Source organism: Lichenostomus cassidix, chromosome 4A (genome assembly GCF_008360975.1).
Source record: "Lichenostomus cassidix isolate B80296 chromosome 4A, HeHo_3.0, whole genome shotgun sequence".
In the NCBI taxonomy this organism is placed as follows: Eukaryota; Metazoa; Chordata; class Aves; order Passeriformes; family Meliphagidae; genus Lichenostomus; species Lichenostomus cassidix.
In genome coordinates, this window is record NC_139485.1 from 3698756 (window position 1) to 3726703 (window position 27948).

The 27948-nt window shown below is 51.1% G+C and overlaps 1 long non-coding RNA gene across 1 annotated transcript; it reads right to left on the reverse strand.

Moving 5' to 3' along the window:
* On the reverse strand, positions 1–27892 carry LOC146437311 (uncharacterized). The gene is made up of 3 exons (XR_014852329.1): positions 26820–27892; positions 1190–1370; positions 1–139 (listed from the first exon to the last, which is right to left on the reverse strand). It is a non-coding gene; the product is annotated as an uncharacterized LOC146437311 (long non-coding RNA).
* Between the last annotated feature and the right edge of the window lie 56 nt (positions 27893–27948).

Genomic DNA, 27948 nt, shown 5'->3' on the forward strand with positions numbered 1-27948 from the left:
CTATGTTGGGTAGCAAAGCAACTTTGGAAGTGACAGTGGCTCATAATTTGTTGGATCGTACTGTTCTGAGGGGCATATCTGCAGGTCCTACTCAGCAATGCTTCCTTCACTCAGGAGGATGGGTGTGCTCCTCACCCTCCTGCAGAAATGGGAAAACAGAAGCAGAAAGTTGCAGCAATGGGTGAAAACAGCAAAGTTTATCCCATGGATCAGAGCCCAAGCCTGCAGGGTGTCTCCTTCAGCTTCATACCTGTTCCTCTGCCCAGACAGGCACCTGCAAAGTCTGCTTTCCTGTATTTCCACCTCTCCTTTCACACCCTGGCTTTGCCACCTGTGCCAAGCAGGACAGGAGGCACATGGCTGGTTAGAAACTGTCCCCACAACATCCAAACTTGTGAATATGCATTTTGATAGATGTCTCAGGGCCTGCCAGAATTAATTAAAAGAGAAGGAGACAGGACAAGTATAAAAGGTGCTTTGAGAAGAGCAGCAGGCCAGGGTGTACCAGCAGAGGCTGGAGAGAGCTGCAGGAAGAAAGCAGGGGGCTCTCAGTGCTTCTCTGGGCACAGAGTGGTGCTTGGCCTTGGCAGCTGCCAGCCCTTGTGTGTGCTCATCTGTGTGTGTTCCTGAGGGTGATGGCCCACAGATGTTGGGCTAACAAGGGGCTGTGCACCAGCACTGGGCCCTGGACCCTGCTCATGCTCAGGCAGGAGGATATGCCAGCAGAGAGCAGGAGACAAACCTCAAGAAATTCCTCTGGCTGTGTGACAAAGTACGGGACCAGCTCAGGTGGGAGGTGAGGGAGTTGCTCCCAGGACACAGAGGGTATTGCCCCGTGCCCCTGGGTGGAGTGTCCCTGCAGAGGAACCTGCTCAGGTGAAGGCAGCAGTCCAGGGATCCTCCCATGCCTTTGAACAAAGGGCTCCATCAAAGAAAACCCCATATGCAAGTTTGGGAGGAACTCAAAAATCCCAGGTCCCCCCCAGAACAGGGATTCTTTCTCTGTCTGCCCCAGGCAAGCTCAAGCCTCTGCCCCCAAGCAGTGAGGGAGTGTCCCCTCACTTTGATCTCTTCTCGCAGGGCTGTGCTGTCCCCAGCACAGAGGGGCTGCTGCTGTTGGGTGGGGAGCTCAGCTCCCAGCTCCAAGGATAGCACAGAGCGTGATTTGCCTTTGGTAACTCCTACCTACCTTCCCCCGATGTTTAGGGGCTGCTTGATCTGCGTGGGATTTTTTCATCTTCAGCACCGACAATCCTCTGATACTGCCTGTGCTTTTCTTTGACTCTAACCAGAGCCCTGAAGTTGTTTCTCATATCAAACGCTCCCAGTCAATCTGATTTTTAGAAAACACAGCGTGTCTGGGGAGAAACCTGCAAAATATAGAACACATTCCCCATTTGCATCCGAATGTTGAAAAACCCCATCACTCGTCTATGGCACATCATATCAGCACTACACTCGCCATGAAATATTCATGGCCATTTATTATGATGCTGTTTATTATCCTCATAAAACTTTCCAGCAATCAGTTTCTTTATTTGCTCCGCCTGCAGCATGGATGGGTGCTTTTGTGTCTCCTTCAGTGCTGGCAGTGCTTGAATTAATCCAGGGGCTCTGTCACTGTGAGAACAACACCACTGCACTCCTGGGCTCAACCCATCCCAGGCTGCTTCCCTTCTTGTGGCATCAACAGAGCCCTAACTGGGAACAGCAGGGTGACCATGATATACTCTGCCTGCATTAGGTTGCTGGAATGGAATGAAATTCAGCCCAAGATTGACTTTCTGAGCCCAGCAGGACAGCACAGGGAGCAGAGGAACTAAACAGTGCTGCCAGTCCTGCTTGGCTTGGAAGGGCAGTGGGACACAGTGCTGGTCTCACTGTCCGTGCATCCTCCATGGGATGTTAAAAAAGAGGAGGGAAGCTCTCAGTGAGAACAGCTCCTGAAGGTTTTATGGCAACTGCCAGATTAATGTTAATGTAAGCTGCTAAAAGATTTTCAAATGGATTAGTTCTCCATTTCCTCCTTGGCACCCCGAGGGTCTGGTGCCAGAAGAACAGACCTGAATCACCTCTGCAACCACAAAGTCCTCCCTTGGCAACAAAGCAGAGGCAAGGGCTCAACCTGGAGGGAGTGTGTGAGAAAGACAGAGATACTTTCTGGAACAGATTCAGTTTCTGACAGAGAGCAGCTCTTTATAGCAGGACACTTTGTGAGAGTGCCCATTCTGAAAACCTTTTATTCCTCCTGCCAGAGCTTGCAAGCCCTGCCCTTTACGTGAGGAGGGGAGTAAAAAAAGATCTCTGAGGACAGCGAGAGCAAGAGCTCTCCTTTCAGAGATTGCAAAGCTGAGTCTCAGTGGAGTGACCTTGATACAACCTCTTGTTTCAAACACACAGTGAACATTTCTGCGTTGAACAAACTGCTGCAAGAGGATTCAGGTTCCTCCCTTGCCAATGCACTGGCGCTGCTTTTCCCCAGAGCGCAGTGTCTTCCAAAAGCAAACTGCACCAGCCTCAGAAAAATAAATAAATCTACTATTCACATCATTTCATCTTCTGGTAACAGTAATGAACTCAGTCTGAGGCATTACTGGGAATTAATGACTGCCTGCCTCCTGACTCACCAGCTCTTCCCAGGCTATCATAAATTCCCAGGAACCGTTTGAACCACACATCACCTGGCAAGCTGAAAATAAAGACGTTTTCCAGAACCCTAGGGCAAATATACAGCTAGCCAGTGCCACCTGGAAGGCTGGGAATGGAGATGAGCTCCCAGATAAACCCTGATGGCTCACGGAGAGCTGCTTCCCGGGGCTCCCTGCAGGATCCCTACCTTGCTTCTGCGTCACTCCTCCAAAATCAGCCTGGCTGAAAGCAGCACACATCACCCTCGGGGAACTGCTCCTCTGGGTAATTAAACTCGCACTGCATGCCATACCTTTAACCTTTCTTCCTGGCTAACTCTTCAGTCTCACGATGCTCTTGTCTGAGAGATTAAAGAGCCTCTCCGAAGCTGCCCCTGGATGCAGGCACTTCCAGACCATTATCACATCACCTCTAACCTGCTCTTAATGCACTAAAAGAAGATGTTTCATTACTGAAGCCAAGCTCTGCAGCTCATACCTGCTTGGCAGTTAGAAGCCATCATGTCACACACTGGACTTTGTGCCTTTCAGATCACACAGCTTTCAGTGGCGAGAAGAAGAGCTGGTAAAATTGACACTTCTATATATTTCTTTAAATATCGAGATTTCCTGCTGCCCCCGTTGCAAATGTAAATTTGTGTGTAACTAGCTCCAGCAATTAGGGTTAATGACTAAAGAGCATTTGGAAATTGTACAATTCATGAAGTTTTCCATCAGAAAGGACTGATCAGGTTTGCTTCTCTTTTTGAAAAATAGAAATTTCTGTCATCAGCTGTTCATTGGACATGTCTGCCTGGGCTGCTTGTCTCAAGAAATTTAACCAAATTAACAGATTCCGTTATCATGTATTAATTACAGGCCATGCCCAGATTTCTGTGGGTTCCAGCATTCCACTGGCAGAACAGACAGAGGTATGGCAGAGTGGGATGTGTTTTAATTTGAAGGAAATACAGCTGATACATCCAACCAAAAGGCTGAGCAGCTCCACTCCAGCCCATAGCTGAATTCATTTCCTGTTGGGTCTCACTTTTGCTGTAGTCATCCATCCAATCCACTTATTCTCCAAGGACAGTCTCTGTGCAGCACAGGCCAGTGCAGGAGAGAGATTTGTCTCCTGACACATTATCCCCAGGGAGAACCAGCACAATGCTCCAGAGCCTTGGGGAAAATGAGGCCTGAAAAATAATTCTGCACTACAAATGTGTTCTTCTTCCCCTCCACAGGCACCAGCCCTACCCTTGGGCCCCAGGGGCTCCCAGAGCAGCATCCATCCCACTTTGGGAGTTGGGTCATGGGTGTTGGTTAGCCCAGCAGCTGGAGCTGTGTCCCTCCAAGTCTTTAATTAAGGCAGCCTGGGCTTCCCAAGCAGTGGGGTGTGAAAGCAGCACCTCATAAAAATGTCCCAGTCCCAATAATACTTCTAAATCAGCTTCCTGGGATGCAGCTGTAACAAGCCCCCTGGAGAAGCCATGGCAGCAAAGGGAAGGTTTTATTGGCCCTTAATTATGAGCTTTGGCACAACTCTCTGTGTCTTGTTCTCTGGGAAACAGCAAGGAGGAGCACTCCAGCACTGCGTCACCTCCAGCAGCAGCTCCCCACACGAGTGCAGACACTGCAACAACTGCAGCCCACTTCTAACCCTCCAAAGACTCACAAATCAACAGTTTTGGCTCTTTCTTCTGCTGTTTTTCTGGTGGTGACCCATGTGCAATTGATTGAAGCCTCCTGACACTGCAGCTGCTGCCAGGTTCCTTGCTGCAACCTTGAGGGAAGTCCCACAGGTCAGCAGGACACAGACTAAGAGCCGCTGAGGTGCAGAAATCCCTAGAGGGGGAACCTCATGATTAAGAGCTCTTCAACTCCACTGAGCCCCTGCAGGATCAAAGGCACTGGCTGGAAGGCTGGGTATGTTCAGAAAGACATGGTTAATTGTGGGAGCAATTAGCTTCTGCAAGAATTCACCAGGTGCATGATGGATTCTCTGTGCCTGGAAGTGCTTAAATCTCAGAGGAGATTTTTTGGAAAGATAAGCTTATGTTTGACCAGGGTGGATGGGCTTAATACAGGAATAGCCAATTTTATGCAAGAAGTGATGAACAGAATGGTCTTTTGAGCTGGAAAATCTCTCAAATCTATGAAACTATTAATAGAGAGTGAGACATTTCTAGTGGGTTTGACAGCTAGATGACAAATCTGTGTTAAATTCCTCAGGATCCAAAGGAACTACTCAGCCTCATTTTATGATATCCTCCAAGGGGTTTCCCAGTGGGGGATTTTAGCTTTCCATTTTCTGGCTTTAGAATAATTTTCCAGATTGAAAAACTTCTCAAGCTCCCCTCCTCTCTCACCTCCCCCTGCTCCTCCATCCTTCCCTCTGTATCGGAGAGGACGTGCCAAGCCGTGTGTGGGTGAGCCCCTGGGAAAGGCAGCAGCAGAGCCATCCCACATGTGTGAGGAACAGAGCAGTGGGCAGGAGCAGGAGAAGCCAAACTTTGCACTTTTCCCAGCCCAGAGAGATCTCAGAGCCTGGGCATCACCCCTCTTTGCCAGCCCTGGAGAAACTCCACAGCACAAGGGGCCTGGGAGTCATTGGGCTGCACCCATTGTGCTATTCCCAGAATAGTTTGGGTTATCAATATTTCCCTTTTAACTCTGCTGTGAAGCACGATCCTCTCAAATTCATCAGGGTGCAGCAGCTGTGGCTAGGGCTGCCTCATTCCCCTCCAGTAATGGAAGCAGTTGTGAGGCTCATGACAAGCTGCAGGTGATTAAGGATTAATAACTGACTGCTTAAAGGGCTAGTTGTTTCGGCCAAGACTGCTGAGTTTGGTATTTCTTAGGTGTGTTTTGAAAAAGATGGCAGATAAGTGAAGGTGTAGCATAATTCCCAATCAGTCATCACCCCCAGTGAACTTCCATCCCCACCAAAATAGAAACCCACTTAGAAAATATAATAGAAATAGAATAGAAATATGCTTAGATATGCTGCACCCTCCTTCCCAGCCTTCCCCTGCTATGCTTGCTCAGTAGGGAGACTCTTCAGGAAAGCCTGAAATACAAGGATTGACCTTCTCCAACAATTTCTTGTCTGTCTTGAACTGGGAAGCTCCTTAGCAAGATCAAGGAGGAAACCAAGGGTCAATTGAAAGTGGAAGAAATGACTGAAAAGGTGGCCAGGCCCACCAATATTAATAAAAAATTATATATAAATATTTAGGCCATTAAAAGTAAAAGCAGTCAGCCTCTGAATTTTGGTGGGACTTCCTGACAAGCATGAAAAAAGGACCCTGTACTGGGAAAATCTGCTCTCCTATGGGGCTGCCAGTCCTTCAGAGAGCAAAGAGGTTAATGAAATTGAGGTAGAAAAGATTGCAATGTTTCCTGCACTTTCTTGTAATTTAAATGTGTGGTGAGTACTGCATTCTTCCAGAAATCCCAAGTGGAACAAGTAAAATAACAACCACTCAAAGGATTTAACCCAGAAGTCCCCAGTTTAATTCATACTTACAATATTAAGTTTGTATAAACCCATGGAAAGCCTGGGAAAAAAATACATAAGCAGCAGCCACTGCTGAAAGTACTGGAAGGGGAGAAATTGGCAGAAGAACCCAAAATTTGGCCTTTTGAAGGTGCCACTCTCCCTCCTCACAAAGGGGCTTGTGGTCCTCCTCTGTGCACAATTCCATGGGCAGCAGAGCAGGGATGGTGGGAAAGGAGGCCTGGTGACACAGAGCTGGATTTCAAAAGCCAAGGAGGATTTAGGCTGGGATTTGAGGATGGGCAGGATGAGCAGTGATGTCCAAACAGAGCACCATGGTTTGGGTTTCTTAGGTGGATCTCCTTAGGTACAGCAGCACTAAATCAGTTTGCAAAGGCCGAGCTGTGCCTGGCAGCTAACTGGGACCTGGGAGAGATGTGACAGAGGGAGAAAAGAACCACTAGTGCCTCAGTCTGGATCCTGTGTCCACATGCCAGAGGCCTCTGCAGCCCTGCCTGCCTGGGGACAGCAGTCAGCAGAGCTCCCTTTGCCCCTGAAGGTGATCCAGGCTGTCAGGGCAGTCCAGATCCCTGGCTGTAGATGCCTCTGCTTTAGGAGGAGATGTTTCCTGCACTCATCTCTTGATGGTACCAACCTGATCTTTAAGAAACCACAAGGTGGAAGCTGCTGTTAGATTAATCCTTTCAGACCAGCTGCTCAGGCCCACAGTAGAGCTTTGGGTTTTTTTCTAGAGAGGATGCAGAGCAAACACAAATCAGCACAACTGTGCCCAAAAGCATCTTTGTATGCCATTGTCGAGGGCAGTGCAGCCTTTATGTGTTATCCCAAGGCACTGTGCTCCTTTACTGCTCCTTGTCCTCGGGATGGGAAAGACCATGGTGGATGCTGAGCCAGGGAGGAAGATCAGCTCAGGAAGGGCAGGAAAGCAGCCCAGCAGTGAGCCTGCTGCAGCAAAGATCATGGAAAATGGGGCCCCGTTGAGCTGCAGTGGGAATGGGCGCCCTGGGAATGTAGGATTGAGCAGGCGAGTCCACAGGGCACATGTGGGTGCATCAGTTGAAACACTGCTTCAGTGGCCATCAAAATCACCCCCTAACACTTCTGCATGCATCCTGAGGCAATTTGTGGGACAGCCCTAGGTGGGAGTGAGTTGGGAGGTGACCTCCTGCCATGAGAAGAGCCTCCAGCACTGCAGATGACCCCAAGGTTTCCTTTCCTGTCTGTGGTTGCCTTCTTTGTGGAGATACCACCCAGAGGGTCGAGCTGTCACTCCCCATCTCCTCTCCTTCCCCAACCCTCTGCAGATGGCAAACGATGGAGCTGCCAGGCAGAAGCTTGCTCTGCCCACAAGCAAAGCCAGCAGTGCTCTGGAAACTTTGCCTCCCCTCCTCAGGAGATGTGTTTTGGCAGTGCACTGACATTGCAGGGCCAGAGCTTCTCTCTCCTATTCCATGGGGTCTGTTCCTGCCCCAAGAAAGAGCAGAGGAGAGATGAACATTGAGACACAGCAGTGCAGGAGTGAGGAAACCTCATGCACACACAGCTCCCAGTGAGATTGTCATCCTCCAACTGCAGCTAAGACGCTGGTTTGTCCCTTGTCAACACACTGTCCCCTCTTGTCACCCACTGTTCTGGCCTAGCAGCCCTGTGAGATGCCTTTCCCAGGTTCTAAGGGATAAAAACACCCTGGCTCTTCATCAGAAATGCTGAACTAGTCATACAAACCCTGGCTGGGCTTCTGGCTTTGCCCACAAAGAAACTGGCTGATATTCACAGAGCTGCTCTTGGGTGGCAAAGCTTTTCCGTTTGGTTGTTTTTTCCTTCTCTTTTTTATTTGTATCTTGGCTCTTAGCTGGTACTGAGCACAACCAAGAGTCTGCAGGAGGGGCCAGGCTGCAGTGGGTACATATCAACACTGCCTTGCTGATTCAGAGTGACCAAGCATCTGATAGGAATCCTCCCAGATCAGCAACGTGTGCTCAGTGACTACTGGCACTGCAGAAGTGGAAACCATGCAGAAAGACCCTACACATTTGATTTCTCATCCCTCTCCCTGCAGCCAGACTGATAGGCAGCTTTGCTCACCACTCCCAGCCCCATGGAGGGTGAGGTTAGGGAAAGGCAGATGCTGGGCCATCTCCCTCTGTCCTGGCAGGAGCACAGCATCCTGTTTTAGTGACAGCAGGGAATCTGGGATCCTTCAGGTGGCTCTGGAGGTGGCACTTGCTCCCAGCTCAGCTGGTCCCTGCTGCCTCAGTGATGGAGCACTGCAAGGTTTGTAGGATATTTTCTCCTTAACAACCCAAGGCTCCACAGATCTTCCTGTTCAACTTCCTATGACTATTTGGAAGGTGTTCTGCCTTCACCCAAGCTGAATTATAAAGGCATCAACTCCACCAAAAAAAAAATAACAGGTTCCTCTAGAGCTCTTTAACGATGCTCCTGGTATAACAGAGAAGATTTACCTTCTCCAGAGAAGGCTATAGAAAACATTGCTGTTCTGTGTCCATCTGTCTGCTCTCCCTCTTGTCCATTAGCTGTGAACAGCTTGAAAGTGAAAACATGCCTGAGAGCTCTGGTGTGCTCATGCCTTGTGGCTGGGGGACATCTGTAAATCAGGGCTTTGCACAGCAGATCTTTCTAGCCCTTCTTCTTCTCTTGCAAGAGCAGCAGAGGGTTGGTGGAGCTTTAACGCTAGTGGACAGTAAATCCATGTGGCACTCAGTGCATTGTGTGAAGATTCATGGCTGTGCTCTCTGAAGGTCACTCCATCTGTCCTGGGCAATTAGGGATAATCTATGGCTACCCCTGCTGCACGGCCCTGGCCGTATGCTCCTTGTCAGTGCCACACCATTGGTCAAATAAAAGTCACAACTGGTCAGTGTGCTGGAGAAATGCTGTGGGAAGAGCAGGATGAGGCAGAGAGCTGTTCGTGTCCTGATGGGATCTTGCTTCTCTGGAAAGCTGAGGACTGGCAGAGGGGGACAGCCACCGTCACCTCACAGCTTCTGTGCCAGCGCTGTCCCCACAGACCTCACGGGGCTGGAAGCAAGGCCAGTGCAGGGGCAGTGCTAATGAGGTCCCTGCTGGAGCCACTCGCAGGAGGGGGAAGGATGAAGGGATGGGAAATACGGTGACCTTGGCCATGCCCAGGAGCTTGTGCATGGTCCCTCCTATGAGGCCCAGCAGGAAACAGGATCCTGGGGCATGTTCTCCCTCTACATTTTTTTCTATGGGAGGAGGTGGATGAGTTTTGAGCCTCCCTGGCCCTGTCTCTCCCTGTTTGTCTGCTTTGTTTTTGAGCAGCCCTCCAGGCTGTGTTTTGGAGAGAGGATTTCATCAGGCAAAGGAAAGGTACAAAGATGAGTTAATGAGAACGATTATTCAGTGACAGCTGCTGCCACTCACCTCCTAACGAGTGTAAGGTACAGCCTTGCAGAAACAAGGCTTTCTCTGATGATTATGTTCAGGAGATTAATTTAGGAAACTCTGCTTAAGACCTGTGGTGATCTTATTTGAAATCTAGTCAATGAACAGGCAAGTGTAGGGGAAAAACATACCTTGTTTAAAGTTCAATGGCTGGGAGCAGACAGATGCTGGGGCTGGACTGGGGCAGAGCAGAGCCCTTGCTCTGCTGTCCCTGGGATATTCACCATCACCCTGGGGATGTGCAGCCACAGGGGATGGCTCACCTGGAGCTCAGCAAGGCACAGCCTGGCTGCAGAAGCATTTTATTCCCTGACTGCTGCAGTCCACAAATCAAACCCTCTGTCTCAAGCCCAGGGCTGGGGAAGGACTGGACCATGAGTTCCTGCAGGGAGCACTGGCTCTGTCACTGCAGGAAGACTCCTTTCTACAACCACAGGCAGCTCTGCTCATGGTTCTCCCTGTGCCCATGCCTGAGAACTGCTCATCACAGGCCACTCCACGCAGGCATGAGATGCCCAAGCTTGGCACATGACACCTGCCATTTAATGTCCCCATCAAGCCACAGAGAAACCAAATGGACTGGAAAACTGGCCCGGGATCAGTGCTTTCCTTCCAAACTGGCACCCACAGAACACAGGACTCCTCTCCATTTCCAGCCTGGCATCCCCACCAGCCCCCTGCCCAGCTGGCTGTGGCCAGGGACAGCAGCACTGCCAGGGGCTATTGGCTCTACCTGTGCTGCAGGTGGTGGGATGGGGTGTCCCTGCTGCCTGGTGGCCTGGCACAGCTGCCTGGGGGTGGGGGACACAGCCTTTGTGCCCCAAAGCAGGCACAAAGCTCAGCTCCCTTTGGCTCTGGCATCACAGCCCTGCCACCAGCTCAGACAGATGGTGAGCAAGCCCTGCTCCATCTCCTGGGGCTGTTTGGCCACTACAGAGAGCTGCTCGGGCCAACCCAAATTTGCCTGGCCTGTTTCCATACCCGGAATGCAAATATTTGGGCAGCAGTGGCTGTGAGCCCAGTGGATGAGACTCTGTTTCCATCGAGGCCAGGGAGGGGGTCTGCCCCACAGCAGCTCCTGGGATTTCCTCACCTGCAGGCAGCAAATCTGATGCTCAGCAGCCTTCATGGGCTCCTCCTCAGTTGCATTTTGGGCATCCACACATTCTCCCAGGGCTGGTCTCACTCCCAGGGCAGTATTCCAAAGTATTGGCCATAGAAACCTGCATTTCCCCTACTTCAGTGCCTCCTTCACACCCTCTTTTAAATCTGGCAGGTCCTGGGATGGAGGAGCAAATGCAGGCTCTTGGAAGGGCTGCAAGGATATTACTGCTGCCTTTAATCCCAAGGCCTAGAAACTGAAACCAGTCTTGCACTACACAAATCTGTAATATCCTTTGCACACAGCCAGTGCCTGTGGCAGTAAAACTCCCATCACTAATCCGTACTACTCCCCTTCCTAGAGAAAAGAAAGGAGTGGGGTCACCATGCTCTCAGGGGATGATGAAACCATTGTGGTCTTCTCTATATACCCAAATGAAACCTTCATCAGCCTGTGTTTAGGGCCAGAGGTCTGTAAAATGCAATGCTCTTTAAAATGAAATAAGAAGCCTTGAAGAATTTTTATTTGCTATCTCTTCTCACAGGCAATTAAGAGGAGCAGGACATGAGGTCTGGTTTTATGTGGAGGCCTTTCTTTCTTTCTTTCTTTCTTTCTTTCTTTCTTTCTTTCTTTCTTTCTTTCTTTCTTTCTTTCTTTCTTCCTTCCTTCCTTCCTTCCTTCCTTCCTTCCTTCCTTCCTTCCTTCCTTCCTTCCTTCCTTCCTTCCTTCCTTCCTTCCTTCCTTTCTTTCTTTCTCTCTCTCTCTCTCTCTCTCTCTTTCTCTCTCTCTCTTTCTCTCTTTCTCTCCCTCCCATTTTCTCTTCCTTGCTTCCTTTTTCTTTTTCAGTTTGTTTTAATTGCATACCTCTTGTACCATAGAAATATGTCTAGCATGAGAAGTAAAGACAGAAAAAAGCACTCAATCCATAAGAAGTCTAATCAATACCACTGGGCAGCCAGAGCCAAAACCATGTCAAAAGTGAGGTGGGAATTAAAAGAAAGTAACAGATGTCATTCAAAACCCCAAGGCGTGACAAAGGGCTGAATCATGGCCTGCCTAGCTAAACAGCCCCAGCAGGATGGGAGCTGTGAGACCAGGGAATTCCTTGGCTTTGGACGTCAGGTGGAAGGGTGGAGGAACCATGGGAAACCATACAAGGATCAACAGGGAAAACTGCCCAGCCAGCACTGTGAGTTTGACCCTATTGCAGGAGAACCAGAAGAGAAGAGGTACCAAGGACACAACAGTGAGTGGCACAGGGGAGTGGGGTCAGCAGGGATGTGCAGGGACCAGGGACGAGGGGAGCAGGGGGACATCACCCAGCACTGGAACCAGAAAGTGGCCACTGCAAGGGGGACAGCAGGAGCCTGCCCAAAAGGGGATAACAGAAGGATTTATGAGCACAGCCATAATGAAAGCCAGTTATCCGTGACCATCTTAAATCTTGTCAGGGAGAGGATGAGAGGCACCGTCTCCAGTGGACAGGCTGGAAGATTTAACGCCACCGTTCCGCAGCGTAATCACAAAATGAGCTCCCACTCTGGCGGCTGCTCCGTGGGCAGGGGATGCCTTCCAGCGCCAGGCCAGGGAGGTTAAATAACACCAGAGGCACTGCAAAGAGGCCCAGCATCTCTCCCAAAGCCCAGGGAGGGTCAGGGTGCTGACTGCCTGCTGCAGGATGCACCCAAAGGCTCAGGTACCGAGGGCACCGCGCTGGTCCTGCCCATGCATCTCCCTCAGCTTTGACTAAAGACACTGCAGTGCCCCTTGTCCCAGCCAAGGAAATAGGACACAGCCCCACAGCAGCATCCCAGAGCTGGAGAGGCCCAGATCCTGAGGAAGTCCTTTCCTTCCCAGCACCACATGTACAGAACCTCTGCCCACCCTCTGAGTATCTCATCTGTGTCTGCATCACACAGGTCCCACTGAGCAGAGCCCAAGCTGAGGGCACACACACATTATCATTAAAATCAACATTCAACACACAGTCTTAACCTAAAACAGTGAAAAAAACCCAACTAAACTAAACAGGTAGAAAAGTAAAAAGTTTCCCACACCAGATCCAGAATAACATCATCACAATACAGAACAGAAAGGACAAATTACACAAAATCCACCCCTAGAACCATCTCTACAATTACGACACAAATACTTCCCCATCATTCTACTTTAAAAACATAGCTTAATACTTGTTTTGCCCATTATTTCTCCTAGTTAGCATCCTTATCTGAAAGTCCTCATGACTGCCCGCATTCTCCACCAAAAATGTCATGGTTTGGACAGTGGCCAAGTGCCAGGCACCCATGACAGCTCTCCCCACGTGCCCTCACTTCCAGCCCAGCCCTCAGGTCCTTGCACAGCTCATAGACCAGCAGATATGCCCAGTGGGTTGAGTTTTCACAGCCAGGGCCTTGGGAATGTGAACTCAGCCAGCAACAGAGCAACCCAGGGGCTTCTCCTCGAGCCTGGGGACACGGGTCACTGCCACCTCCTGCAGGTAAGGAAGGCTCCAGCCAGGGACACAGGGGCACGAGGGAGGAGCAGTCACAGCCCCTGCACCCACAGATGGAGGCCATGAGAGCTGCCTGCCTCCCCCTGTGCCACCAAGCAGCCTCATCATCTGTCCCCAAGAGAGAAAGAAATCAGGTAAGCAATGTCTACAAGCCCATATGGAGGGGCTGGGACGCTGCCCAAGCTTCAGCGCAAAAAAAAGTGCACATTTTGTGGTATAAATATTTTGGTTTGCCTCCTCCTCGCCAGCCCACGGGCTCCAGCACAGGAAGCACAACAGCAGCCCTCCTCAGAGCCGTCTGGCAAGAGGCTGATCCCCACAGTTCCCAATGTGTGCTGCAACAAAAGCCCACACACACTGACCTGGCTGCCCACATGCCTCCCAGGCACTGCCACGAGGGAGAGAGGCTTCTGGCAGGGTGGAGCCAGGCTTTCAGTCCCTGGAAGGTGCTGCTTCCCAGAGACCTCAGTGATTGCCACATTTAGGTCCAAGGAGATGCCAGGCTGCCTTACAACACCATCCAGTCCTCATGGAGCTGTTTGGTACCTTTTGTTCCTGTTATCTCCCGTGACAGAAAAGAGCTGATTGCTTTCCTGTTAACAGTCTAAAATCATAGAGTCACAGAATGGTTTGGGTTGGAAGAGACCTCAAAGTTCATCTTGTCCCACCTCTGTCATGGGCAGGAACACCTTCCACTATCCCAGGTTGCTCCAAGCCCTGTCCAACCTGATCCAGGGATCATGGGGCAGCCACAGCTTCTCTGGGCAACTGTGCCAGGGCCTCACCACTCTCACAGGGAAAAATTTTTTCCTATTATCTGATCTCTAGAAATGCTTGCTCTGAAACTCCAACAGTGGCCACAGGGGAATCTGTCCACCCTGTCACAGCACTCCCAGCATGAGCCCTTCCATCAGCAGCAGAGCATCTCCCTGGGACACAGCCTCACTGCTGGGGGTCCTGGCCTCACCCCACACATCCACCAGCCCACCAGGAGCCACCCCACCTTCCAATCTCTTCCTTTTTTCTCCCCCCAGTACCACGGGAGAAGCTCTCTGTCACCAGAGCAGCTCTGTGCCACGGCAAGTGCAGGATCTGAACTGTGATGTGTGACCAGGCAGGGAAGACAGGGATATCTCTTTTTGAACTATCAGAGCACTTGCGGCCATGTCTCACCAGTGGTGAGCATAAAGAGGACTGAGCTGCCACATTCCCACAATGCTTAAGCCCAGGTGCCAGCCCCAAAACTTTCTCCAAAGGCTTGGGCAAATGTGATGGGTATTTGGTGATGTGAAAATGTATTCATTTGATTCAATAGGAGTGGAGACAAAATCTGTCAGAAATTTTCTTCACCAAGTCCTCTAGGAACAAGAACAAGAGAGGGAGAGAGAATTTGTCTAATAAGAGCATTAAAAGCAGTTTTTCACCAGTGTACACCCTATGGCTTTCAATTCTTGAGAAATGAGATTAAGTCCTGCCTCTCCCAGCCCAGCTTTGGTTGTGGCTGCAGCTGCCCAGAGCCAGTCCTGTTCCAGTGACAGACTGGGAGCAGCTCTCAAGCTGCTGGTTTGCTCTCAGAGCAGGACAATGAACCTGCAACACTCGCTCAGACAGTGCCTCCCTGTGTGTGTGCTTCACAGCTACACACCCAGAGCAAACCTGAGCCTGGGATCTGCACTTACCTGGGCAAACATTTGTTTTGTGCTCTAACAGCAAGGTGAGGGTTGCTATTCCCCTGTGTAAACATCAGCTCCTCAGACATAAGCACTTCTGAGCGGTGCTGCACTCCTCTCTTGAAACAGCCACTTTCTAGGTGAAATCTGCTGCACTCTCCTGTGGCAACAGTCAGTGCTTGAGGCTGTCCTGGACTCCTCTGAAATGTCTCGTGTCTTGGATGGGAACAGTCTGAGGGTGTTTATTTATCCATTTTTAGAGGCACTCTGTTCCTCGTGCCATCTCAGTCGATGGGTCTGCGAGGCAGGAGTGGCAAGAAAGGATGATCAACAGCATGGACACAAAAGAAAAAGGGCTAAAACACACTGGGTTTATCCTCCCAGGCTAATGTGATAACTGTCTTGAAAGAGAAAGGCACAGGGAATAGAGTATTTTCCCCTCTCTGATGACAGTGCTGGTGCTCCGTGGGAGATGGTGACCAAAGCAGGACCACATGGGCAGTGGGAGAAGCCAAAACCAGCCAGAAGTGGGTCCTGAAATGGGAAGAATGAGGTTGGGGGGAAGGTGCCAGCAGAGCTTCCTGCAGGGCAGGTTTGTGACCCATCCCAGTGTCTGCATTTGTGACCTCGTGCTGGTGGCACTGAAGCTGGTCTGGGGCCAGCAGGCAGCAGGAGCAGATGGAGCTGCACAGCCAAGAGCCCAGGGCAGCTTGGAGCCCACTGGGAGGGGAATGAGGGGCACAACATGCAGGGCTCAGGCTCAGGAGCGTGGGGTTAGGAACAGCTGCTTGCACTGCCCAGCAAGGCTTCATCCATGGGGAAGAGCCAAGGAAAAAATTATTTAAATCAGTGAGTCCAGGAAAGCTTTGATAAACTATGAGTGTGATGGGATGCCTGGAGAGAGAAATGTCTATGGGGTCAAAATGTCCTCTTAGACACCCAAGGAACCCCTTCAGCCTCAACAGATGGTGACATCACACAAGTCCCCAGCTGCTGTTGTTTTCACTAGAAAACATTTTTGTCATGACTTTTCCCCTTGGTTTTAGGCTCCTGGCAGGAGATGTCTGGTGATGTGTGGGTGTGTTACCACCATCCAGCCTGCTCTGGATGCTCATTTGGATTGCTCGCCTATTCTGAGCTGCCTGCCATCATCTGGGACAGGGCTGGTGTCCCATATCTCTGCTGTTTGTGTTTCTATTGAGATGTGAATGCACAGAGTACTGAAATGAGCCCACATGAAGGACTTGGGCTGGGAAAGAGAAAGCTCCTGGATCCCCTATAGCACCTGGCTCACCCCATGCCACAGGATGGGGCACTGTCTTTTTATAGGTAGGGAAGCCAAGGCAGGAAAAGTGAAATTGTCTGCCCAGGGTCACTCATCAGAAGGCTCTGCACCCTCAAGAAGGTTAAAAATAAGCAGAGAAGGGCACCTGAGTGAGCTGGTGGAGGGAGGACCCATGGTATAAAAGTGTTGTAGGAGAACAGAGCTTGCTCAGCCTTGATAAAGCGAACTGGCAGTGATGTGACTTTTTTCTCTATAAATACACCTGGAGGCCAAACACCAGGGAGGGGGGGGAAAGCTATTTAAGCTGAAGGACAATAGTGGCACATGAAAACATCCATATTTATGTCTCAGGAAGTAAATGAGCAAGTTATGGGAAGAAGGAAGGGAGAAATGATTGGCCTGAAGGGTAGGCAGAGAAGATCCAGGCAGGACAAACCCCAGGGCTGCCAGGCAGGGGCTGAGTGGGAGCTGTCTCTCCCAGAGGAGGATTCCTGTGGGATTGATGGCCTTGCAGAACTCAGGGTCCTCACACTTCCTGCCTGGCAAGGTGAAAAGGAGAGGCAGGACCAGGCAAGCTTTGGCACCAAGTGGGAGAAGGGAGGGGAAGCAGGAGCAGGGTGATGGAGGGGAGGAGGAGACGTTCAGTCCTGGGCCTGAGCGGGGTGTGAAGGGAGCACTGGGGAAGGAAGTGCCTGCCAAACTGCTCCTCAACGTGAGCAGCAGCAAAACAGGTGCCTGACCCACAGGAGAAGCTGCTGCCTCACCCTCTCATCCCCCAGGCTTTCCACACACACTGGCAGGTGCTGGCAAGAGTTCTTACATCCTTGGGTAAGAACAAGGGGTACAGATCCCCCAAATGTCACCAGCACAGCCCCGTGCTCTGCTGTCCCCTTGGCTCAGAGGCAGAGCCAGACATTGCTTTCTCACCCCCGCTTCAAGGAGCAAGCTGGGATTTCCATAACCATTAAAAACAAGCCTTTGTTATTAGCCCTGTGAATTATTTATCCTGTCATAATTAATGCAGGACCGTTAAGGGCCGTGGCAGAGCTCCCCAGCTCGCCTGTCAGCAAACACCACTCCACCCCTGCTCACCATTAAATATGCATTGGGGCTGATAAATGGCTCCAGCACGCTGAGCACTGCGAGGCTGTCGAACAAAGTGCCCTGGGCATGGACACTTCCCTGGGGAAGGGCTGTGCTGTGATAAACTGGAGGTGCCTGGGGAGGGAGGAAGCTCCCAGGGAGAACAGGCTCATTCATTCCCCCCTTGCAGCTCTTCCCATCCCCTGCTCCTTCCACTGAGCACCTTCCTGGAGGTGGTAGCTGAGCCATCCTCGGATAAATCACTCCCTCAGGCTCTGGATTCGTGTCTGGATATGTGTTTTCACGTCAGATTTGGGGAGGATGAACCCCTGCAAGTCCTCCTTGCTTTTCAGAGATGCCAGCTGGGCTGCAGGGCTCCAGGACAGTGACCTCAGAGGGGGATGCCAACTCTGCCTGGGCCTCCCAGGACTGTGAAGAGCAAGGGTGGACTTCTCTGCCTTCAGTGGCTTCACAGGTTTTAACCAAATGCCTGCAAAGAAGGAGGGAGATGGGGAGTAGCTTGCCTAATTAATAAAACAAGAGGAAATTAACAGCTGCTATGAAGCTGCAGAACTCTTCTGCTCATTTCTCAGACCAGCCCTTAAGACATAAAGCAATTCCAGAATATGAGGCTTTCTCAAACTCAGCAGGCTTTTAGGCAGAGAGGTGTGCTGGAAATGTGGGGAGCAGGTTCTCATGACAGGTATTACAGGACACCACAGGGACTCTGTATCAAGCTCACTGGTCACATTAGTGAAAAACAAATCCAGGTTTAGTGCAGCAAGTCAAGATGCCAGGGATCAACACCTGGAAGCTGTTACTCCTTACCACACCAAAGACATCTCCAAATTACATCTCTGTCAGGCTGGCTCCTCCAGGACACCCAGTACCTCAGCATCCCAGCACTGCTTTTCTACACCTCCTTCCTTTTCCAAAACTGCCACTCCTTATAGCTGGCAGTGGCAGGGTCGAGAGAGAAGCTGGTCTCAATTACAGCTAAGCTGATTTAAATCCAGGATATGGGTACAGAGCACACAGATTTGATCAAGAGACTGTAAGAGCAGCAGTTTTGCAGCCTGGCTCCATGAGATTAATCCAAGTAGCCTTTCCCTAGCTACGCTGGTGCCTGAGAAAGGATTATTCCAAAATTTGCAGTGAGCTGACTCTAACAGGGAGGTCTGAGTTCACTGGCATGAGTGGAGCTGCTCCCATCCCACCACTCAGGGGGCTGCAAACCAGGAGAGAAAAACAGAAGCATTAAAACACATTGGCTGGGCTAATCCTGGCCCAGCAGTGAAGTGCACTTAAAATGACCCTTCTCTGAGCTTCAGCTCTCCATCTGACGTTTCTCTTATTCGAGGATCTTTCTGGCTGCAACATCTATTTCTCTGTCAACAGCCCTCCATGCATCTCTCTTGCTATCTTTAGTCTTGGTTTATTGATCCTTCGTTCCTATCTATCCATCTCATTCTTTTGTGCTTATTCCTGCCTGTCACTCGATTTACTGCAGGACGCCTGTCCTGGTTTACAATGTGCAGCTCATCTCAGCCCCTTTTCTCCACGTTTGCCCTTCCCTGGTGAGGAGGGACACGAGGCAGGGAACTGCTGGGCAGCCTGCAGTGCCCACCCAGCTGGGAGATGAGCAGCCTGGCAAACAGAGCTGCTTTCTGTCCAGAAGAAACCCCCTTTGGCAGACTGGAACATCCCCTTGACTGCTCCTGGGAGGCAGTTAAATAGAAACCGAGCTGTGGTGTCAGACCTTCTGCCCTGCAACTCCTGCTGTGACACACCTTATCTGAGGAGATTAGTCAGAAGTCTGTCCTAACGCTGCCTCTGAATCCCAAACACCAGCCATACCCTTGGAGATAAGGGCATCCGTGTCAGCAGCCTCAGTTCTCCACACTGGCTGCCGGATCACAGCAGAGCAAGGAACAGGGAAAAGCAGATGAATGGAGGGAAAAAAAAAGACTGAGGGAAGGGGGAGGATGAAGGTGTGCCCTCCGAGCTGCTCCTGTTTTGTTTTCACCTTTCATGTCTCGAAAGGTGAACTTGGGGAAAGAGAGAGCAAGAACAAAGCCCTCTCACTTACCCTGGCTGGTTAACTCATTATCCTTAATGTGTGCCATGCTGTGGCAAGCAGAACAAGGTGAAGGAGAAGGACTTTCTGTCTCAGAGCAAGGAAATAGAGTCCCTCCCTACTCAGCAGACAGCCACTTTTCAGAGGATTTGAGCTGATGCATGCCCAGACTGTCCAGACAGCTGGGCTCAGCTGGGCTGAGACCCTCACAAAGGGAAACGGAGCTTTCCTAAGGATGGTTTGTAACTATAAAGCACCCTGCCCTCCAGGCAATACATCCAGAGCATGGAATCACCTGGAAAACTACCTGAAAAACCCTGTGCCCTCTCTGAATGAGACAGAGGCCTCAGAAAATCCCAAACCCTGACCCCACCAAGGAGCACAGCGTGAAGCAGTGATAAATTCTGAAAGGGGAAGATGCAGTTCCATGGCAGTATGGCCAAGGGGGCTGATACCCCTCTCAGTGGGAACAGAGATACATGGCAATGCTGTCCAGAAAAGCTTAGGGTCACACTGAAGACTGTCCTGTTGGATGGCAACCAGGAGGGAATAGCCCTGCAGGTGTGTCCTGAGTCACAGCAGCCTTGTGCAATAGAAATTTCGGGCTGCACCTCATGGCCTATGGCAGCTCAGGGGCAGAAAAGCTCCTCTCTCCATTTCTTGCCCCTGCTTGGTCAAGCAACATGCAAAGACACTGAGGCAAAAACCATTTTTTGTCCTTCTGACATAGCCACAAAAGAGAGAGATGAGGAAACAACCATTCATGGCAGAGGGAGGCTGAAGAAGATTCATGCCCCCAGTAAAAACTGTCTCCACATTGTAGTCCCAGCAATTCAGATGGAAACTGTTTTTACAGGAAAAGGACAATAACAATGAGGCTGCAAGGGCACATCCATTTAAGAAGTCCTGATGGGTTCTTGGGAATATCAGAAAAAAGTGGATGGGATGCCCTGGCTCTGGGTACTCCAGTGTAAAACTGCAGTCCAGGGCTTCAAAACCAACGATTCCAATTACTCCCATGCATGCTCCTTGCAAGCTGTAGGGATTTGAGGGTGCATGTTTGCACTTCCACGCAGGAGCTTACCCACTGCCCTGCTTGGTGCTCTCTGACAGGCTCCTGGGCAGAAAAACTGAGGCCAGACTGGTCATGGTGACTCAGTCCCTGTCCTGCAGGGATGCTCCAGCCAGGTTTCAGCAGGTACACAGCACTCCCAGCACCTCCAGCAGGAGCCAGGCACTCACCAGATCCTTCTCCTCATATCTCCTCATATCTCACATCTCCAGCACCAGCACAGGGTGAGAGGAGCCAGGCTGGCTTGTTTGGTTGAGAAGCTGCTCCAGCATGGGCCACAGCTGGTTTGTGACCAGCAGGAGAGCAGAGGACAGCCTTTGGGGACAGGGTGTTTTAGGGACCTAAATGCTCATCCACACCCAAATGCTCATCCACACTGGGAAGGGAAGGGGAAGGTGAAGAGGGGGAAAGGGAAAGGGAAAGGGAAAGGGAAAGGGAAAGGGAAAGGGAAAGGGAAAGGGAAAGGGAAGTTACTCAGCCTCAATTAGCCTCATCAAATGTTGATCTGCTAATACCTCTGAATTTACAGAGAACACTAGCGACATCAATACAGTTCATTTGCTGCATGGCAAAGTCATGAGCTGCCAGGGCAGAAAGCAGTGCAGAACATGCTGTGCTGGAGCCAGAGGGAGAGTCCAGTGGGTCAGTGCACAAAACTCCATCAGCAGCTCTGGGGACACTGGAGCATTCCTAGTCCAGGCCAGAGCTGGGTTTGGAGGTGGCAGCTGAGAAATTCTCTGGGCTCAGGAGACAACACAACCTGAGCAAGTAGGAAACACCTCAGCCTGAGTCTGCCAGCAGCAGAGCCTCACCATCCTCCTGGTAGAGACCCAGGCTGGAGAAGGGAAAAGGAATAACAGCCAACTATTCCATGCGAATGGGTCTGTCAGTCAGAGCTCTCCCAGAACGCTCTCTGTGTCTGACAGAAAGCAATCAAGCCAAGGCCAGCTCACAGGGAACCTTTGCCATTGCTTTGCAGTAGAAAGATTTCCACAAACTGCTGGTTTGGTTGTTTTTTTCATGAGACATTTTGTCTCAATTTGTCTTTCCCTAAAGGTCATTTTCACAGACAGCAGCCCACTGGCGCCCATCAGTCAGGGGCTCTGACAAGCCAGAGGATCTGTCAGACCACATTTTGCCTCCCAGCTACATTCAAGGTTTTACATTCAACATTTTTAATTCCCCTAATGGAGTTTTCCCTTCAAGGCTAGCACACTATCAGAAACCAGGGAGCACCAGCACAAGGCAGAACTTGGCACAGGAGAAGTCTCACAATCCATGTTACTGCCAGGGAAAGGCAGGAAAGTTCAAAGCAGACATTATCCAGGTAAGAGGGTACAGGACAGTCCCAAATTTAGGAGCAGCCAGATAATGGTGAGATACACAGAGATCACAACAGCTTGAAGATGAGAAAGACTATCTGTGTCCCAGGTGAGCAGGCAGGGGAAAGCACCAGGAGATGGCAGGGCTCCTGAAGCCTTGTCTGGAGCAGGACATGTCTCTGTGTCACCAGCTGGCTGTAAAACTGGCAGGAGTGCCCTGTCACAGGGTGTGGGGTCCTCCTCCAGCCCTGAGCATGGTAAAAAAGCTCCATGAGGAACTCATTCTCCTCCTGCCAGTCCTAGAGGACAGTACCTGAGCAGGGACTGCAGCTGGATGACCCAGACCAGAAACTGTGCATGTGGCAGCATCAGCTCCTAGAAGAGTTGTGTCAGCAAGCACAGTTAAGAGTAATCATTTACACTTCCCTTTTGTTGAGCTGCTGGAAGGGAAGCATGCCTAGGCTCACAGCAGCCCAAATTCATTTCACTGAGGGTGCAAGGGGTGGCCCAGGGATATCTCAGGAGAGCAACCTGGACCTGGGGGACCAGAGACTGGGTAGGAGGGACGAGGGAGTGTCAGGGAGCAGAGAAGGCTCACTGTGGAGTTTAGCACCATATAGTTGTTCATCACCATGATATAAACAAATGATTTAAAAAGCTGAGGTAGGGTGAACTCCCTGAGGTCCCAGAATAAGCTGCAGAGGCAGTATTACGAGCCTGAGTCTTGAAGATGTGGGCACACATGATGTGGGACCCTCCACATCTCAGGGATGGCAATGCAAATTTGTGAGCTGAGCAAAACCCCCTCAGGGGTAGCAGGAGCATCAGGCAGGAGCTGCCCATGGGTGTGCAGGGTTTAGTCAGGTCAGATGCCCCATGAACTTGCAGACCAGTGAAGAGCAAGCTGAGCATAAGGCCTGCTGGAAAATACAGAAAACCAACCCCCAGGGAAGGAGGAAAACCCTCTGGTGAATGGCACAGTGCTCCTGGCAAAGAGCTGAGGAGGGTGGTGGCTCTTTGCCCCCACTGCCTGCACCCTGAGGCACCTGGGGGAGCCCAGTGCCAGGGGCACAGGGGAAATCCTGGCTCTGACTTGCACAGCAGCTTGAACTGCAGCACTGCTGATGGCATTTGTTAGGTATTGATTGCACAATCAATAGGCTGTCAGTGTTAGTAGCATTTTAACTCGACTAATAATAACAACAACTGTTCATTGCATTTTTGGTTATATTGTTAAAACTTTTAATTAGAAAAACAATACATTTTGGGCTTGGCAAGGAGGTGTATTTGGCTTTTGGTAGACAACACCTCCAGCCCTGCCCCCAGAGTGAATGAGTTCAGGATATCAGACCACAAGAGTTCAGGATATCTGACCACAAGAGCTCAGCCCCACACCAACCTCACACAGGGTCCATCCCTGCTTGCTTCACCTGCTGCAGCCTTCCCCAGGATGATTCTGGGGACAGATGTGACAGACACCATCCTAAAGGCTGGCATGGGCCTGACAGCCCGCAAATTCTGCCCCAGTGTGGGGCTGGCAAAGCCCATCTGTGTGCCCATGCCAGCTGTACCTTCTCAGTGTGGAGGCTTTTCCCACCATGAAGGGAGGATACAGAGGAGCTTGGCCACCTGGCAGAGAGCTGGTTAGCCCCAGGTCCCTCAGCTCAAGCAGAGACCTTGCCCAGCTTCCCCCAGCAGCTGAAATAAGCCAGGCATTTCTCCATCTCCTCTGCATGCCCTTCCTTGCAACTCCCCTCAGCCCCTGTCCCAGTGCCTGGCAGCATCCCAGGGCTTCCAGGGGCAAAAAACAGCCTGTGCTCACAGCCCACCCACGGTAACAGTTCACTGCAGCATGCTCACTTGTAATTTGCTTATCCAAGCAATAAGGAATAAATGAGAAATGGCAGCTAATTAAAAGTATCGATTCATGTGGCATTCAAAACTAGCTGGACCAAGTCAGGGTGGGGAAGGAGGGATGTAGAGGCTGGAAGAGAACAAGGGGCAGCAAGACTGAAGTGCTGCAGTCAAGTGAACCCTTGTACTAATCTGTATTCCCAATCCTCTCCTACAAGGCACCATCCCTAAGACACTTGGTGTTTTCTCTACCTGAGAGATCTCCAATATTCCCATTACCTCAGCTCTGTGTGAAGCCTCGTTTGACATGCCCCATGTATTTTTAAGGCTGCCTCACAGCAGGCAGACAACCACCCTGAAATGGGGGAAAGGCACAGCCAGGATGTGTTTCTGCAGTGAGGCTCTCAAAGGTCACTGCCTGCAGAACCCTCTGACCTTCACATCAGCGGAGCAAACACACGGGAGATGTTTGTCTTTGTGACTCAAGTACGTGCAGGACTCACAGGGTGCCTGGGGTCAGCAAATACAGACAACCTCCAGCTCATCTGCTCTGCACACCATTGCACAGGATGGTTTTTAAACTGAAGTCAGTGCCTATCGCTCACCTGGGAATGGGAGAGGGAAAGATGGGGACATCAGCAAGGTCTCTGATGTCTGCTGTGGGCAGGTATCTCTCATAGAGAGCTGATGGGAATGGATTGAGACTGGGTAGGTTTAGATTGGCTGTGAGGAAGAAATTCTTTCTGTGAGGGTGGTGAGGCACAGGTGGCCCAGAGAAGCTGTGGCTTCTCTGAAGTGTCCAAGGCCAGGTCAGATGGAGCTCTAAGCAACCTGTATACAACAGCAGGGTTGGAATTGGATAATCTTTAAGGTCCTTTCCAACCCAGGCCATTCTACGATTTTATGAAGATGACAATGCTCAGGGAAAGACAGGAGCTGGCATTGCCTAAGCCAGACCAGTGTGGGTCTGTCTGGAGGGGAAAGCAGCTGCTGAATCCTCACTTCCCACAAGGGTAAAAACTTTGCATCTCAAGAGACAAGCCAAGTGGAGAGCATCTAGACAGTGCTGTGCCAGAGACAGGGCTGGGAATAGACTGAGAAACATCCACAGCCACGCATCGGGTAAGAAACTGTCGCTCTCTTGCTCTGCATTTCCCATCCCATCATCTCCTCATCCCTCTGTCTTGCCTAGCTACTGACAGCTGTCCTCATGGGATCATAAAAGAGTCAGAAACTGTGACTGAAAGCTTGGTCCCTGTCCCTCTGACCTCACACACCAAGCAGATGCCACTATGGCCTGGAGAACAAAGGGAGCAGAGTCCCCAAGAGAATGATCCCCATTTGAGGACTCAGAAGCAAAGAGGAACCTGCAGGAAAGGACTTCTGCTCTGAATATGCTCCAAAAGCTTCTCAGAGAAGTGACAAAGTACTTTCTGACTTTCAAAACTGCCCTGGCAGCCTCCTCAGCGAGGTTTGCACCCACATCATGAGCATGGACCCTGAGGGGATCTCCACCCTCTGCCTGGGGTGTAATCATGGCTTCCCCTGAGCTCCAGGCTGCAGGCTTCTTCTCTGCTTCCTTCCTCTCCTGCATTCCCCAGCGAGCAGCCTGCCCCACCCGAGCCATTGCAGACCATCCCACCTCGCCCAGCACCCAGGCAGAGCTTCCTAGAGCACAGCCAGACACAGAGAGGGCCAGTGGCCACTTCTCAGCACCCCCTGCCCCCATCCCACACCACACGCTGGAGGAGATCAAAGATCCTGCTACAGCTGCAGGTAATCCATCCAGGCAAGCAGGCAGAGGGATTCACTGGCTGTGACAGACTTTATCTGGCTCCTAGAAGGATAAACCTAAATCCTCTGCTGTACTTCCCCTCCACTCTCTAGACCAGAAGATGTAACGTGACGTGTGGCCGAGACCAAAAGGCAATGTTTAGGAATATGCAGGGCTGGGCTGAGGAGGGCACCAGGGAGAGGCCCATGATGGGACAAGGAAGTCTTTACCCCCCAGAAGCCCCAGACTGGTGGGTCAGGGACAGAAGGGGTGCTGGGAAAGCATCCCAAGATCTTCAGTCCATCCCTCCAAGGGAGATGGTTGAGATGGCTTCACCTCCTGCTCACCCATCACCCTGAGCTGCTGTCATGGCAACACATGCTTGGATTCAGGAAGGATTGAGTACTCCTGTTTGTTTACCCAAGAAAGAGGCAGCATCCTGGTATTTTGAACAGGAGAGAAGAAGGGGAGCAAGCCAGACTAGCAGCATGGGAGCTCACAGACAGGCTGACCTGGACCTGCATGATGTGCTGGTCTGCAGTCTCCTGCCACCCACAAGAGGGATGCAGCATTCATCCCCTGTGGTTCTGCTCCTCACAGCTGGGAGATGTGCTTGTGGGGATGGTGACAGTCCCCACACCACACTGGGACCCCACATGAAGATGGGGTGATAGAGGGCTTCAGCTGCACAGGACAAAAACGGGACATTTTGGGTGCTCAGCACCAACCTTCCCCTCCAAAGCCCCTCTAACACTCACCAGGGGCTGCAAAGAAAACACACATTGCCCAGCACCACCAAAACCCCTCTGGCAGTGGCTCCTGCTCCAGCCATTTCCCAAGAGCATCACCCATGGAGCATGAGAACAAGCTGAGTGCAGAGCCTTTTCCTTGGAACCTCGCTCCAACCTGCAGGAGAAGCAGGCAGTGCTTTGATTTCAGAGCCACTGGATCCAAAGGAGCGTGAGCAAGATACTTCCCCCTCCAGGAAACAGCTGCATGGGAGGCTGGTGACCTTCTACACCACCTCCACATCCCAGCCCCTGGAGAATGGGTGGAATCTCGCTTGCAGCAGCCCTCTGCATTCAGTGCCTCACTCCTGGGATAGCAGCACCAGCACCAGCAGCAGCAGCAGCCCTGGTTCCCCTGGGTGCAGAGGAGGCAGGAGCTGGGGGAGGAAAAGCTATCTGGGGAGCTCCAAGAGAGGCCCATGCTGGAGAGCCAGGAGTTGCCTCCAAACTTTCTTAATTTTGACTTTGGTCCAGCCAGCCCACAGGAGAGACACAGTGTGGTCAGGAGGACAGAGCAAGGCTGGAGCTTGCCCCTGGGCTTCGCACCACTCCCCTGGCACACAGATCTTCTCACCAGGCTGAGCCTGCTGTGCTTCAGGCTTCATGCCAGACTCTGGGCTCAAAGCCAGGCCCTCTCTGCAATGCCTAAATCCACTGGTCCAAACTCATACAAACCTTGCTTGCAGCTTTCTGACCTTACTTACCTCTGGAGAATGGGCAAAGCCAGATGGTCTCCCGTGCTGCAGTCTCCAGCCCTGCTGCCCACAGCCTAAGAGGAGGTTATTTTGGGGCTCACTCACTGCCACCAAAATGGCCTCCTCACGAACATCTTAAGCAAAACAAAAAGCAGGCAGCCGGGAGGCAGCAGTTATCACCATTGTGTCCTGGCAGGCTGTCTCCATTTTCCCCAGCTGTGAAATAGGTACTTGCACTTCCCAGAGGTCGATGAGAGAGCTTTTTCTGGGTATCATCCAGTGACGATCATTTCATTCCTGGAAGTGATGCTCAGAGGGGAGGGAAACCCAGTATCACACAATGCAGTCATGGTTAATTCACCTGAGCATCACAGTCCTTTTCCTGCAGCTCTGGTACAGTTAGGCAAGGTCTGAAGATGCATCCTGGGATAGCAGGAAACATCTGCTGCAGATGTCAGGAGGCTTCCCTGGTCTGATGGGTGGCTGCCTGGTGAAGTACATGTTTCCCCCTTGTAGGAGCTCTCCCAAAGTCAATATATTTGCTCCATATTTGATGTCTCCCATGCTCAACAAACAACTGAGAAAAGCCCCTGTCAAACAGAAGCTATCTTTGGCAATGAGAGAGCTAAAAGAAGGAAACAATTAATAATAGATGGACAAGGCAGTTCAATGCATCGTGGCACATGGGCATGTCTCTGCAGGGCGCTGAGCAGACCCTTTCAGTGGGGTTTTCCATCTGGATGCCTTTAGCAGCTCTGTGCTCCCCATCTCCAGGAGAGCCTCAGTGGGGCAACCACCCGTAAAAGGGGCAATAGCCACAGCTGGATGTGCTGAGCCCCGTGTCCGCTCTGCCGGGAATTCAGGCAGCCTGCAAGTGCAGCTGTGCCATTGTGTGCTTCCCTCCAACATCTGCCTGTCCTGCTCGCTGAAAAAAAACACGGAGCTGCTGCTAATTTCATTAGCAGGCCCGTCAAGCGGTTCATCAATCTATGATTTCCTGGCTTGCCGCCTTGAGGAAACAAGCGGGATCTGCTCTGAATTCACAAAGCCATCCCCTGGGGTCATTTGTCTGAAGGCTTAAAATTTCCCGAGTGCATTATTATCTCGGATTAACACTGGGGGAGGGAGGGGGTTAGAT